The sequence below is a fragment of the Propithecus coquereli genome, unplaced genomic scaffold (assembly GCF_000956105.1).
Source record: "Propithecus coquereli isolate 6110/MARCELLA unplaced genomic scaffold, Pcoq_1.0 Scaffold15, whole genome shotgun sequence".
In the NCBI taxonomy this organism is placed as follows: Eukaryota; Metazoa; Chordata; class Mammalia; order Primates; family Indriidae; genus Propithecus; species Propithecus coquereli.
Genome location: NW_012139413.1, coordinates 7,057,115 through 7,072,314, shown reverse-complemented (window position 1 = coordinate 7,072,314; position 15,200 = coordinate 7,057,115). Strand labels below are relative to the sequence as shown.

Sequence of the window (15,200 nt, the reverse complement as noted above, 5' to 3'; positions counted from 1 at the left end):
TTTTATATGTCTTTTTAAAAAATACTACCTATTTATTTTCCTGTTTTTGTTTTATTGTTTGTTTTGTTTTATTGTTGAACCCAACTCCTCCCTACTGAATTTCATATTTGAGGGCAAGGACTTTGTGTGTGTGTTTTTAAAAATATCTTTATACCCATCATAAAATCTGTATGGAAATCCTTTGCATAGTGCAGGCATGGGTAAATCTCAGTTGGTCTAGATTCACTGCATGCTTACCACTAGAGCTGCCTGGAGCTTGATGGTGACCCTTAGCCAAAGCTATACAATACACAGTGGATCCTTGTTCATGGTAGTTATGTTTTTATAAAGTCACCACAAACTCTAAATGAGGGATCACAGATCCATTGCTCCTAGGGAAATACATATATATGTGTGTGCATATACATATCTCACATACATTATAGATACTCTTAAACCCTTAAAACAACTCATTTTAGTAGATTCTATTTTCTCTATTTCACAAAAGAAAAACTGAGGTTCTGAAGTGTTAAGTGCCTAAGGTCACCCCACTAACAGGTGCTAGACAAGAGATTCAAAAGAAGAGTTGGGTCTACCTCTAGCTACTGGATTAGAAAAAAGTTCATAAGTCAAGGGGAACTTGAGATGGGCTTAAAAGAATGAATATGATGAGGACAGACATTGACGGTCACAGAAGGGATCTAAGGACAGTGGAAGGAATGTGTGGTGGATACTACGGCGCTCACACTCTCTGGGGGCAGCTCACATTCGTGACTGGTCCATGCCACTGCACAAAGGCCTGGGCTCTTTGCCTCAATGCAGAACAGCTCACGGGGGCCTCTACAGCCCCAAAGCTCCCCAGGGAAATGGGCAGAGGGAGGAGATGATGGAAATTCTTTCACTCCTTTACAGCTGCGGTTACAAATGGCACATCCCAATAAACTTCTTGCAGACAAACCTCCATCTCAAAGTTTGTTTTTTTCCTCCCTGGAAAGCCTGACGTCTGACAGAAAGGACAAAAAAAGGCTTGTTTGAGGAGGATACAGTCTAGTTTGGCCAGAATACAGAGCAAATGAGAGTGAGTATTGGATAAGACTGGAAAGGCAGGCTACAGCCAAATCAAGCAAGCCCTTCATTAAGACACTAAAGAGCTTGGATTTTATTCACTAGATGATGACAAGCCATTAAACATTCCTAGCAGGGGGAAAGTATTATCAAATTTATTCACAAGAAAATTAAACTGGCAATATTGTGGAGCAGAGATCTCTGAAGCAGTATGTTCATACCCTGTTCATACAAGATGATCAGATGAGATAAGGAAACTAAATAGTGGAACTTCTATTTACCATAATTTTTTACACAAAACCAAAAGAGAAATTAAGCTTTGCTAATATGAATATATGAGTTAACACCAGTGTCTTCACATGGTTATGTGATGCACTTAGCATTTGGGGTGTTATTGGAAAGATAGATGGATTTATAATGCATTAGATTTGCCAGCAGTAGCATTTTATTGTTACTTGTTCATTTTCAATGTATAGCGATGTATTACAGTTGCATCATTGCACAAATAGATTTATAAATTTTTTAATCTAGTTGTAATTAAAGTAAGCTTTACAAAATGCACTATTGGATTAAGTTTTTCCATAAGATATATGTAGATGAAAGGAAATACTAGAAATACAATCATAAGTAAAACCAATAAAAGGACAGAAGTGAAACTTCTACTTTTAATACAAGCTCCTCTTCAGCTGTTTTACAAGATTAAAAACAATAGCCATCTAATCAAGTATAACAACAAGTCAGACAAAAATATTTGAAAACCTCAGGAAGACTTGAAGTGTAAATTTACATCCGTTTCATTAGCTCTGAACAGTGCCCTCAGAATCTCTGAATCTCTAGGTTTTGAGATATTAATGAATGATGAAATGAAGGCATGAGGATTTATAAGACATTTAAAAATACTGTTTTCATCTTTCTCATCTTCTTAATGTCTATTTTTGTGTATGTTTTGCAATCTAGTGACAAAAAACAATGAAGGAAGAAAATAATAAAATACATAAGATGGAGGAGGGGGTCATCAAAAAAACAAAAGACAACATCACAAAAAAGGAGGAACAACCAACAAAGTAAAGAAAAGAATGAAAAAAAAAAAAATCCAGAAAAAAAACTTTAATTCCATGTTCAGTTTGAAGTATCAGCTGGATACATCCACAATTATATGAAAATCACAATGAAAACAGCAAATATTATAGATCACCACCTACTTGCCAAGTGCTGTTCAAAACACTTTACATGCTTCATGTCACTTAGTCTTCCCAACAGACTTATAAGCCAAGTACTCTTATTAACCATAAGAAAAAAGAGACTTAAGTTGTTAGATGACTCCCTAGGTCACAAAGACTGGAAAAGGCAGATCTAAGACACAAACCCAGAACGACCTAATTCCAAAGAACATGCCCTGAACCTTTATGATACAGAACATTTTGCTTTTCTCCTCAATGAGACCAATTCAGTAAGTCATGCTCAATTTGAGGATTTCAGGAGAGTGAAACACACAAGATAACAACAGAAGGAAAATTAAAAAGCTTCTGATCAGCTTGCTGGGGGGTAGTTAATAGGCATAATTTGCAGTAGCTTCAAACACTGTGGTACTGAAACTTTTTCCTGCAACATTTGATGGCCTGGGACAGAGAGTAAAGAACTGAAGTCAGCATTGGGGATAAGAAAGGCAAGAATGGTACAATTGCAAGGAGCAAAGTTTACAAGAAGTGGTAATTACTAGTGTTGAATAGATGAACTAAATCTGAGTACGGAGGCAAACAGTGCCAAAAAAGTACAAGAGAAAACAAATAATGAATTAGAACCAAGGCTAAAATTGGTCTATTCTGAGACAGGAATATCAAAATTGAAGACCTTGATTACGCAGAAGTTCAAGGGATGCCAGGGCCCATGTCATGGCCATATCAACGTGTAGCCATTGAGAATAATTTAGTGACAAGTATCTTCTGCCATGGGCACCGTTAAGTAGTAACTGGATTAATGTTAAGCACCAAATGAGTATGTACTGGGGCTAAACATCTAGCTAACTGCATCATCTCACTTAATTGTCTCTAAATACCACCGAGGTATGATCATTATCATCTCCTTGTAACAGATAATTAAATTGAAGTCAGAAACACAAAGCCACTGAAACATTCTTCAATAAAACAAGAGCACAGTTTATGGATGCAGCAAACTCCAATAAATAGAGGGAGCTACGGCAGAAGAATTAACACTAAAGATAAAACCCGCCTCCTTCTCAATTTTGCCCAGAGCCTCCTTTTGGGAGAAAGGGTGGGAAGATTTCAAGAGTTTCTCAGAGTAATATCCTACTCTCCCTTTTCCCGCAGAAAATGTAAGTGGTTCTATTTGTTCCCTTTCCCCTGGGGCTACTTTGACTCTAAATGTACCTCTCCAATGACGTAAGAAAACAACAGAGAAAGTAGAATGTTAAAAAGAAAAGCCAAACTAAAACTTGACAGTAATGGGAGCAAAAATTTTACCAACAAAATATTTTAAATGGTAACGAGGAATAAAACATGAATACGTTGTAGAGGTTATACCTGCTAGCAAACTATCTTTGTGAATAAATAATATTAATGGAAGGCAAGACAGAGCACTGGGAGCAGTGTTCAGTGAATTAGGCCCAAGCCGTCCATCAAATCGTCCTTCCTGGAGAATACTGTCCTCATTAGTTTTTTCCCAGAGAAATGTCAGCTAGCAACCCTCAAGTCCTGGCTATAAGGTCAATAGGTACTTCCTTTTCTAATCAATCCAGCCATAAAAACATTCCCTTCTCTCATCTCTCAAAACACTTATCACCTTTCTTGTAACTGAACACATAGTACTTTTTTTTTTTTTATTTCAGGATATTATAAGGGTACAAAGATTTTGGTTACATTTTATGACTTTGCCTCACCCAAGCGAGGATTAGAGGCATGCCCTTCCCCTCTACAATGCTCACCACGTTCATTAGTTGTGAGTTTACCCTCCCCCAGCCCCCTAATCCCTGGAGAATGTTATTACCGTGTGAGCACCACAGTGTTGATCAGTTAATGCCAATTTGATGGCGAGTACATGTGAAGCCCATTCTTCCATTCTTGTGATACCTCGCTTCGGAGGGTGGGCTGAAGCTCTATCCGGGAAAATATAAGAGGTGCTAGATCACCGTGGTTTCTTATAATTGAGTAATCACATAGTACTTTTTATCATGGTAATTTGTAATCTCAGCTTCCATCTTCCTTGTTATATTTGGCAAACATCTGTACCAGGCATTGGAGAGGCCAGCATGAATAAGACAGGAATAGTGCTGATTCTCATGGACACTACAGTTCAATGGGGAAGACAAAGTTTATATAAGTAAATTACACAGATAACTATTTAGTCATAAATGCTGCACCAAGAAGGATAATACAGGGTGTTCTGAAGGGAAATTTAAAAGTCTGGAGTGGAAAGGAGAATCTTCTTGAAGAAGTGATCTGCAAACTGGGTTCTGAAGGATGAGTAGGAGTTGGCAGTTGAAGACCACGGGACAGAATGTTTTAGAGGCAACAGGAAACCCGAATGCTGTGAAGCCTAGGGCTTTCCAAAGTGTGACATGAGAGAAGAGTGGGACATCTGGCTGGAGAGGAGAAGGGACCTGACAACTCAAGAATGTGTAGGCCATTTTAGACATGTGAGATCTTGTCACAAGTATGATGAGAATAATTATAATCACAAAATAATTGTAATCACAAAAATGAAAAGATCAGATTAGCCTTACTCTTTAAGAATAGAGGCTATATGTTTTAAATCGTTGGGTTTTTATAACCATCCCCAGAATAATGCATTACATCATAGGTCCTTAGAAAATACTTCTTGAATGAATGACCCATTAATTCATTATACTATTTTTCATCAATTAACACAACACTCAAATTTTATTTATGCATCTGTGATGCCTGACCTCTGTGAAGGCATTAGCTTAATTAGACTTGCAGCAAGAGGGAGTGAAACAGAGTAGAGGTGGAAATAAAGTACAATAGAAATTCCTCATCACTCAGGAATGTGCATAGATAACCATATAGATTGGCAGCTAATTCCATTATTGTTTGGTAAAAAAAAAAAAAAAATGGGATTTTAAGATGCCATAACAGCTTTTCTGACAACACAAAGGAAAAGAGATTAAACTGACAGCATTTCCTCTGCATTATACAACTAAATATTTCTGCTGTAACCATCATTACGACTAACAGCTGAATATTAGAGAGCTTCTTCTTTGTTTCTTTTTTTTTTTTTGGAAGAGAAAGGGGGTTGAAAAAAGCCATTTAACATGAACTAAATAAAATAAGTTTTACCTTCTATTTACTTTGAACTTACTCTCAGGTAGAATCTCTAAATATTGGCGTCTACTTAGGAAGTCTGACTCCAAATGAACAGGAAGGTGAAGGGGGTGAGTGGGAGAGAATCAGTGAGACAACATGCTTTTAAAAAGTCATGGGCAACAATTTTAATGTATATGTAAAATACTGCAGGTAATGTTTTAAAAGACAATTGGTGACCCTGTGGTCCCCCAGAAGAAAATGAATAATCACTCAAGAGCTCAGGAGAGACAGCCAGGTAGAGCTGATTACTTCCCTTGATATTAAATTGATGCTTTTGTCTGAAAGGGGCCACCATTGGGTCAGAAGTCATTGCTTCCAGAAGCAACTTAATTATACCTGCCAGTATCTTTATAGAGAAGCTAGCACAACCTAAGAAGAGTGCTGCATTCTCAATTCACTCTTTAAGCTTATTTTTGCTTCTAGTGAGTTGCTGGTGCCTGGGAAGAGTGGAGAATTGCCATTCTTGGTGCCTTGCTTAATTAAATTCCTCTTTAAAAAATCCCTTGTTGCCAGAGAATAGCTACAACTTTGGCAAAGACAGTGCTAAGTTTCTGAGTATGGCCCTGTGCCAAGGTGTGTCAATCTTGACCCCTTGGAGAATGATTAGCAGAGAGACAGTAGTTAAACCTTTGTGCCCATTCAGTCCCAGGCTTCTGCTGGAATTGGCAAATACTACAGTGACTATTGTTTAAGGAGTAACTGTCTACTATGAACTGGACTAAGACCACCAACTTTTTTCACATAAGGCACCAAACAGCAATAACAGCTTCCTGTCACTCCTGACCTGGCTTAGAGTCAACCCTTAGTCCAAAGGGGAAAGAATATTACTCTAGCAATCTTCTTTAGATAATCACATCTTTTATTTTCCCTCATATTACAGTTCCATTAGTACTAATAACAACAACAAAATTCAAAACAATGCCCTGTTCATGGGCCATTTGTGCAACAATATTAAGTAATAGAATTTAAGAAGAATTTAATGTATTCATGGAGTATAAGTTGCTAAATAAATTCATCATTTAAATTCAAATTAAATAATAGGGAGCTTCAGATTATAAAGTGTTAAATGATAAAAAGACATAATGACCATTGTTATATTTTAAATCTATTGTCTTATTGTCCATGTTCTATCCATTTGAAATGACTTTAAGTAATTCCAGAGTTCCTTGAGACATCACATTTTCTTCATGGCAGAAAATAATTCTAATATACCTACCAGTAAATTACAACAATGGAAATAATCCTATTATACTTATAAGTATTGATTAAATAATTTATCAAAATAAAGTAAATAAACTCTATGTAGAAATCACTATGAAGTTTCAATTATTATTTTTGATTAAAATTCAATCTTTTAAAATATGATCCTTTCTGCCTTCAGAATGTTGTACATTACTTCAAAATATTTGTCAATTCATATAACTACTGATAGTACATTTAAAAAAAAGTAAAAATGAAGAGACCAAGTATTAGTTAACTAAAGAAGTTACAAATGTAGTTGCTAACATTCTAGGCTAAATCCCATGTCTCTTCATTCATTCAAAAACCATTTATTGATCCCCAATAATATGTTAGACACTCTTCTAAGATGCTGCAAATAAACCAGCTTTGAATAAACCAGACAAAAATCCTCTACCATCTTGGAGGTTATATAGACTACTACTATATTATTCTTTTAAAATGTAAAATGTTTTCTTCCTCGAATACTGTTATTAAAGACCACAACTCTAAATAATAAAAACTTTTGGTATCAATCTCATCTTAACATATGTATTAAAACACTTGCCATGGCTAAAGAGGTAATGAAACTGGTGACTTTTTTTACCCATAAGAAAAAGGATAGATAACACTGTCACTTGTGTGTAAAGTTTTGGACAGCTAAGTAATACAGATTTAAATTAAAAATGACAGATGCACTGACTTGAAACATAATGGTTGCTGAAGGGAACTTTTATTCCTTTTAGCACTACGGTTAACTATTAAATGGCTCAAGTACTATTTTCAAGGAGTGAATATTGTGACAACTATTGGTCAATGTCATATGTAGTAATCACGTTTTCCTGGTCAGTTCTGTCATAGGAGGGATGGTTGTCTTATTGGGAAAATTTATACTAGTGATAATCTCAACTTGATTTTTATCAAATCAATATTCTTCAATTTCATGTTTGACCTTGTTGATTTTCCAAGTACAGTGAGTATTCCATATGACAATATGAAAGTATTCACCATGACTATTTTTTTAAAAAGCAACAAAAATTTTCAGTTCACTTTAAAATATTACAATTAACCTCGTTTTTTTTTTTTTTTCCTGAAGATCCAACATTCATTGGGTATGTCAAGGAAGAAAAAAAGAATCACTACTGTTACACTTCTGTATAAAAAATGAATTAGTATATCAACTGTATGTTTCCAACAAGATGGTTGTTGAGGAAAGTATAGAAGACCTTCCTATCATTGGCTGACTTTTTTACTATTTACTATTTAACTTTCCATAGAAGGTTTCTATGTTATTTAGATACAGGCAACATGTAAGAAAACCACATTCTAAGAAAACATTTGTGCAATATTGTATCACCTCCCCAACTTTTGCTCCCTGCCCCCACACTGCCACCACCAAGTAAATAAATGAATAAGCGAGCAAACAAATAAATCTTATTTCCTAAATTATGCCAAAAATTAAACAGAATCATAGGTACAGGAAATTGAAAAATATGCAGCTTTCTTAATAAAGCACCACATACTACACCTCCAAAAGGATGGCATGGGCTTCAGTGGGTACCTCTAATTGTAGGTATAGGCAGTGTTAGAAAAGTAGACCAAAGAAAAAGAAAAAGAAAGTTACTGTGTGGTATGTTACAAGGGGAGTAGTATTATGTACAAAAAGTATGGCTGGATACATATTAATAGCTAAAATACTAAACTGAAATTGGTGCGGAAACCAGGGAAAAGTGAAAACAATGTAAAAAAAGTATATATTTTTTTATTTCATAAGTCAAATCTAAGCTTATTAACTTAAAGACAAGTCCTAAAATGTCAACTGCATTGAGTTGTTGTAGTCTCAGGCTGGAACTTTATTTCCTGTGATGTATCACTGTGGTTTTTGATTTTACATCTGTAGCAGTAACTTATCTTGCATTTGTTCCAAAATGAATTTCATGCTCAACTTGTTTTTCTTAATTAAACTTCCTTTAGCAGTCCCTAATATGTGTATTATTAAAACTCATTAGTCCCATTCACGCTTGCCTGTCATTTTTTCTTGCCACACACTCATATATTGAAGTGTTCCGTTGCTATACATAGGAAGAAAATTAAATAATAAATATAGGGACTTGAACGTTTTATGAGTGTCAGGATGAGAGAGTGCCTGCAGGGCCCATAAGGTTTCACACAAAAGAGGCATTACTGCTAAAGCTAACATGCTGACACATCTCTGATCTATAAAGTCTGCAGTAATGGCAGCAGTAAAGCGTTTTGCCATTGACTAGGATTTCTCTTACATGCAACAGAAATAGGCACAGAAGAGATCACATTGACTGTTATAAAAAGAATTCATATAAAAATCCCCCAAAAGTTTAATGTCTAATAATTTCAAATGCCTGGAATGATTTATTAGTTTTTTTCCAACCTCAGTTAAGCTTAGAGATGGCACTCTTTCTCTTTCACACAGGTTTGCTGGTTTGCTACTATTAATAAGTGGGTGTGGAGTGGTTTTGTTTGTTTGTTTGTTTGTTGGGGGTGTTTACTTTTGTTGGGGGGGAACACTTGAAGACAGAAATATTTCACATTCTTCTATGGCAACATAGCAATATTTGACATTATCAACATGATTTCATTAATAACACAACAAAAGCAACCAAATTTGTCACTCTTAAGGAATCATTCTTCCTAAGAACAGTTGAAAATATTGCTATCCCACAAGATTAAGAAGTTAGTTGTCTCAAGATGTTTTAAATTATCTCTTAAAAAGTAATAAAAAAGAATACCCTAGATTCATGAGTGTTCGCTAATTTAATTTTTTATTGTTCTGAACTTTGCAAATTTGAGATATTAAAAATTTAAATTTAAAATTAACTGAAAGTTGGTTTCCTGTTTTTTTTTTTTTTTTTATTTCCCAATAAAGCAAAAGAGATGGAAGATTTACACTTTGGAGTGCCTTGTGTTAAATTTCATCAAAAATTAAGAAAGAACTGCCCTTTTCATTTTGCTTTTAATTAAGAATGTGTGGTAATTTCCTTTAAAAAATTCAGTTAATGTAAAATAACATTTAATGTAGTCAATCGTCTAAAAAATCACAGAACTAAGAGCTGTAGCAAATGTGTTAGCTTTTCCTGGATGTTAGGCCAGTTAGAACACATGGAAGGTTTTTGAGAGACAGGTGCAGCTGTCAACCAAAGCTCCAGTGAATGCAACATCAGTTTTTCCATAGTGATAAGCTTTGGGGAATCCAGTGCTTTTTCTTGTCACTTATATTAGGAACTGTGCTTGCAATTTTTAGGGCTAATTCAGAGCTTCTAACCCCTTATCCCAAACTACCACATTTTGTGTCACTCTAACACAAAATTATCACAGCGGATCAAGGCCACTATATTCTTTTTAATAATTATGACCCAAAGCACGTATCTGGATAAAACAGACCTAAAAGTAATTAATGTTCTAAGTAAACTCTATAGGGTTTTCAACAGTTCTTAGAGTAATCCACTCTAATGGAGGGAGCACTTATCTAACTGGGTATCTTGCTCTTCATTTATTGGCTATAGCTTTTTAAAAATTTGTAGGGCATAGTTTTGTACATATTTGTTTCCATTTTGTTGGTTTTCCAAAGTGGATTCCTTACCCTACAAAGTTAAATGAAGTTTTGTGTAGGGACTGGTTGTAGAAACAAAGAACACAATTCCTCCAAGTAGATGATACCAAAGAATAGGTCAAAGCTTCCCCCTTTTCATTTTCACTGACAAAAGAGAATGTGATGAAATCATAGAAAGAATTGATTATTCTTGACAGAAAAATACTTCCCAGCCACTACAAAGGTGTGCTCAGCTAAGTCTTCCACGTTAGCATTATGGCACATGCGATGATTGCTGATTTAATGGTTTCCAAATAAGCAAATTAACTTTTAAAAAGAGCTTCTTTTTTATGTTTCAAATTTTCCATCTACATTTATATTAGCAGTCATATTCTTTATTAGTTTAAAAAGAGAAATCTCAGCCCACTTAAATTTATTTTCATTATTTATTTGCTATTATCACTTATTAATACTATGCCATTTGCCAGGGGTCCTTTTTTTTAAGCAATTTAAACTTTGTAAAACGATGTTAAATATCATTGGGCTGTGTGGCTAGGATAAGTGGCTAGAATGTACCAATACACAGAACATCCATTCTTCTAGTTCCAGTGTGCACATGAACCATGTGACTTACAGCAACATAAAAAGAGGCAAAACTAGTCTCTCAGATATATCCTTAAAAATAACAATTGTGCTTGTAGAAACTATTTCATGCTATTTCTATAATCTTTAAATAAGCTTACACAAAGTCTGTAGAAATAGGAAATATTTAATTTTTCCACTTTAGAAATCCTGGGAGACAAAAGTTTTATATTTTCCTATTTCATCTACAAAATTAGATTTAAGAAACACACATACACACACAAATACAGGAAGAAAGTTTGGTGAGACTTCATTTTTTTATAACAGAATGTCTAATGTATCTAGAATTCCTGAAATAAGTACTGGAGATAAATGTGCTTCAAATGACATTGAAGAGTTGCCTTTTGACAAGTTCACACATAATGGAGAGACTTCAATGCTAAAACCATAAAGGCATCAGCACACATTTCATAATCTGTAAACAGAAATCCCTGAGAAAATATGTAATGCTGCTCTTCAAAAATATGAAATGTACAAGACGCAGTATTTTATCTTTTAACAATTATCTATCTCCATTTTATCTCAGTGCATTTGAATGTCTGAAGGCTTCAAATTTAATGAATTGGCCTGAAATAGCAAAAAGCCAACTAAAATTATGATGCCGAGGTGTCAGAAATTATCGAGAGGGGATTTCATTAACCTATTTCACACATCTATACACATCCCTTAAATAAATCAATCCTGTATATGTAATTGTTCTGAAGCTTTGTGGACTCCAAAATTAGTTCCGAATGATATGCTTATCTGGATTCCAAAGCAACTTTTAGTTTCCTAAGTCAGTTAATTCTCAGTCGAGTGATTAATTATAGCTGGTGAAATTGATTTCCTTCTGCCAGTAAAAACGAGTTTTTCTTGAGAGCTACACAATTTTTAATAAATTTTAGAAAGAATAAAAAGCAAAATTTCCCCGAATTCAGCTGCACGAAAATGTCTGGGAACTCGCGCGCACCGCTCAGCAGGAAAGAAAAGCCAGTTAGTGGCAAGGCAGGCAGGGCAGGGACGCATCAGACCTGCAGCTGCTGACTGGCGCACTCGCAGCCTGGGCCCTCGGCAGAAAGGCTGCGCCGCCGTCTCGGGCTCGTTCAACTCGAAGAAAGTTACCCCGGACTGTATCATGGAAAGTCAGTGCAAGCGAATTGCGAGACAGCATGTGTGGCCAGTCACTCACTGCTACCGTCTCTATCAGATGCAGTGACCCTGTAACCCTTTGGTGTCCAGCTGAGAGAAGTGGGAGGCGGGAAGGGGTAGGAAGAAAGAGAGGAAAGGAGAACGACACAACACGAAAACGGCCAATTCCCCCCGCACGATTCCCCTAGAAGCCGAGACAGCCACAGAGCGGCGGCCGAAGCGGCAGCGATTTCTGCTTGGGCTTTTCCCCTCTCCACGCAGGTTTACGAGGCGCCGCTGCCCCCTCTCCTTAAAGTATCGCTAGGAGAAAGCACTGATCCAGGGGGATCTCCCAACTGAGAGATTTTTTTCAATGCAAAGTTCAGAGCCTGGAGAGCTGCTTGGCTTCCCCACCGACGCCTCAAAACAAGGTTTTCAAGCTCGGTCTAGGCAGCTCCCTAGCGATCCCCTCGGAGATGCGCGAGGTGGTTTTACATCCCCTTTCCTCCTCGTTTCGCAGCCACCGCGTCCGCATCGCCTTCCGCGCAGTGGCACGAAAACCGGCAGCCCCCTCCCGTAAAAGCCGCAAACTTACCCTCAGTATAAGGTAAATCCACCGAGGAAGCCCCCTCCTCTTCCCCCAGTCCCCTTCCGATAATTCAAGGAGACGTTTCTACCGCACTTCGCTGTCCAATTCAAGCTGAAATGGTCCAAGTATTTACCAGTTTCTAGACGCTTTTTTGAAATCTCGAGCACCCGGTAATTCTTGCTTCAGGATTCAAGACGCTTCCTTTTTTTTTTTCTTTAAGCATCCGCAACCCCAGTTTTGCCACCCCCTCCTTTTTATTCACCCACGGACACTTCCAAAACGTGTCGATTGATCCTTTTTTCTTTCCAGATGCAACCACGATCTAGAATCCAGGGGACCCAAAGCCACCTCCACGTAAATCCGACCATCAGGCAAGAAATACAAATGATCAAACAACGTTACTTCCTTCGGCTGAAATCAGATAATCCTACTAATCCAATAGATTTATCTCGATTGGAAATTGACCTCAAAAATGAATTCCCGGTGCTGATATCCAGTAGAACGATTCGTAGACCTGTTCGGGTGATCGGAAGAACTGTGGCTTCTTTCTTTCTTTCTTTCTTTCTAAAAAAATCTTTTTGGATTCTGGGTGCACTGCTCGCAAAAAATGCCGAGGACCCTGGTTTTACCCTAATATAGGTTTCTACTCCAAATCGGTGCAGGATGAAAAATGGTACAAAGATACCCCTAGTGGCTCGAGGCGATATTGCAGGGAACTCACTTTTTTTTTCCCACCCCCTCTCCTCACCATTTTTCTCTCCCCCTATAGATAACTGGCTGCTGTAGTAGTTAAACAAGAAGGCTGAGCCACGACTGACATGAATAGTATATTACTACTTGAATAAATCGTCTGATTCTTCGTTTTTGTTTTATGCTTAAAGACTGAATCTTCTGTGCTTCTGCCTCCTCGGCATTCTATTTTTTCTACAAAATTTTCCCCAATGGCATTTAGTAGCTAAAATGTCAATTTGAGGCAACTCAGTGATTTCAAAGCAATTGCATTTGTTTTCTGAATAACTATAGATACAAAAGAAGCCTCAGTCTTCCTGAGATGTGCTGCTTTTAGAAAAACATTTAACATTTTGTTTCCTTGAAAGAAACATGATTATGGACATATTTTTTACACAATCTCTTCTTATTTTCGACTTTTGATGTTCATTCAGTAAAGCAGGTGATGGCTCCTGTGAGCCTGTGGTCAAAGAGCAAGACCTAAGGGTCATTATATAGACCTCTATATTGCTTACCTGAATCCTTTGAAATTCAATGACCTCGAGATTACCACTAGCATTTTTGACAGGCTTCAGAGAAAAAGAGTCAACGCAATGAATTTCAAGACTGTTTTGCTAAGCCATCTGAGCACACTTTGGTTATCCAGGGCCTAGTAAACTGGAAAAGTTGGATTCACTTTCTTGCTGATGAGTTCTGTAGATGCAAGGACTCCAATATCTTCTTTCTTAAATAATTATGCCTTTTTGGTGTACAAGCTGCTAAGGAGTCAAAGACTTTCATTCACCAACTGGTTTTGCTACTAATTGGCTATGTGACTTTGAGCAGTCACTTTCTTGGCCCATGGTTAATTTAGCAATTAAAATTAAGAGGTGAACCCACATAAATAAACAAATATACATGTTTCTGGATAAGAGAATCAATATTATAAATTAATCTATAAAACAAATGTAATTAGGCTGTGCACAGTGGCTCACACCTGTAATCCTAGCACTCTGGGAGGCTGAGGCAGGAGGATTGCTTGAGCTCAGGAGTTAGAGACCAGCCTGAGCAAGAGCAAGACCCGTCTCTACAAAAAATAGAAAAATTAGTGGAGCACAGTTGTGCATGCCTGTAGTCCCAGCTACTCTACTCAGGAGCCTGAGGCAAGATTGCTTGAGCCCAGGAGTTTGAGGTTGCAGTGAGCGAGGATGACACTATAGCACTCTAGCCAGGGCAACAGAGCAAGACCCTGTCTCAAAAAATAAATAAATACAAAGGAATGTAATTATCATTAAATTCCAGTACAGTTTTACATGGAATCTGAAAAGTTAATTCTGAAATGTGTTTGTAAGAGCAAGGGTAAAAAATTTTCAGTACAATCTGAAGAACAAAGTTCTGGGAGTTTCCATATAAACTATTCAGGCTTACTATATTATAAAATGACCGTAATTAAGGCAATGTAGCTTTGGTTCAGGAATAGAAATTAGTCCAATGGGACAGGATAGAAAACCTAGAAAAGTATCCATACATTTATGGACACTTGATAAATAACAGATGGCATTAGAGAACAATGAGGAAAGATGAATTGTTCAGACATTAGATTAAACATATGAAAAAATGATAATACTAGATCCCAAGTTTACTTCACACCTAAGTATGTATTTAAGACAGATTAAAAATCTAAAGATGTAAAGCAAAACTAAAACCTTTAGAAAGAATTAGCTTTATGATTTGGGGTAGATGAAAAGATTTATTAAACAAGATATAAAAACCAAAGTCCATAAAGAAAAATTGTTAAATTTGATATATTAAAATAAAAAATTATGTAAATCAAAAAAGTCAAGCCATACAATGAGAAAATATTTGCAATGCTTATAACCAAAGAAGCATTAAGGGACGCATCAGACCTGCAGCTGCTGCCTGGCGCACTCGCAGCCTGGGCCCTCGGCAGAAAGGCTGCGCCGCCGTCTCGGGCTCGTTCAACTCG

At 36.7% G+C, this 15,200-nt stretch overlaps 1 protein-coding gene across 3 annotated transcripts in view; it reads right to left on the bottom strand.

The window, feature by feature from the left end:
* Window positions 1-15,200, bottom strand: part of NLGN1 (neuroligin 1) — a 1,153,390-nt gene that overhangs the window by 933,275 nt on the left and 204,915 nt on the right. Inside the window, exon 1 of one of the 3 annotated variants that reach the window (XM_012640177.1) lies at window positions 12,512-12,853. The exons of 1 other annotated variant lie outside the window; for it this stretch is intronic. The gene's annotated coding sequence lies outside the window, so the exon portion shown is untranslated. Of the gene's footprint in view, window positions 1-12,511; window positions 12,854-15,200 lie in introns of those variants that run through there. One more of the 3 variants, XM_012640173.1, reaches the window with a different exon arrangement.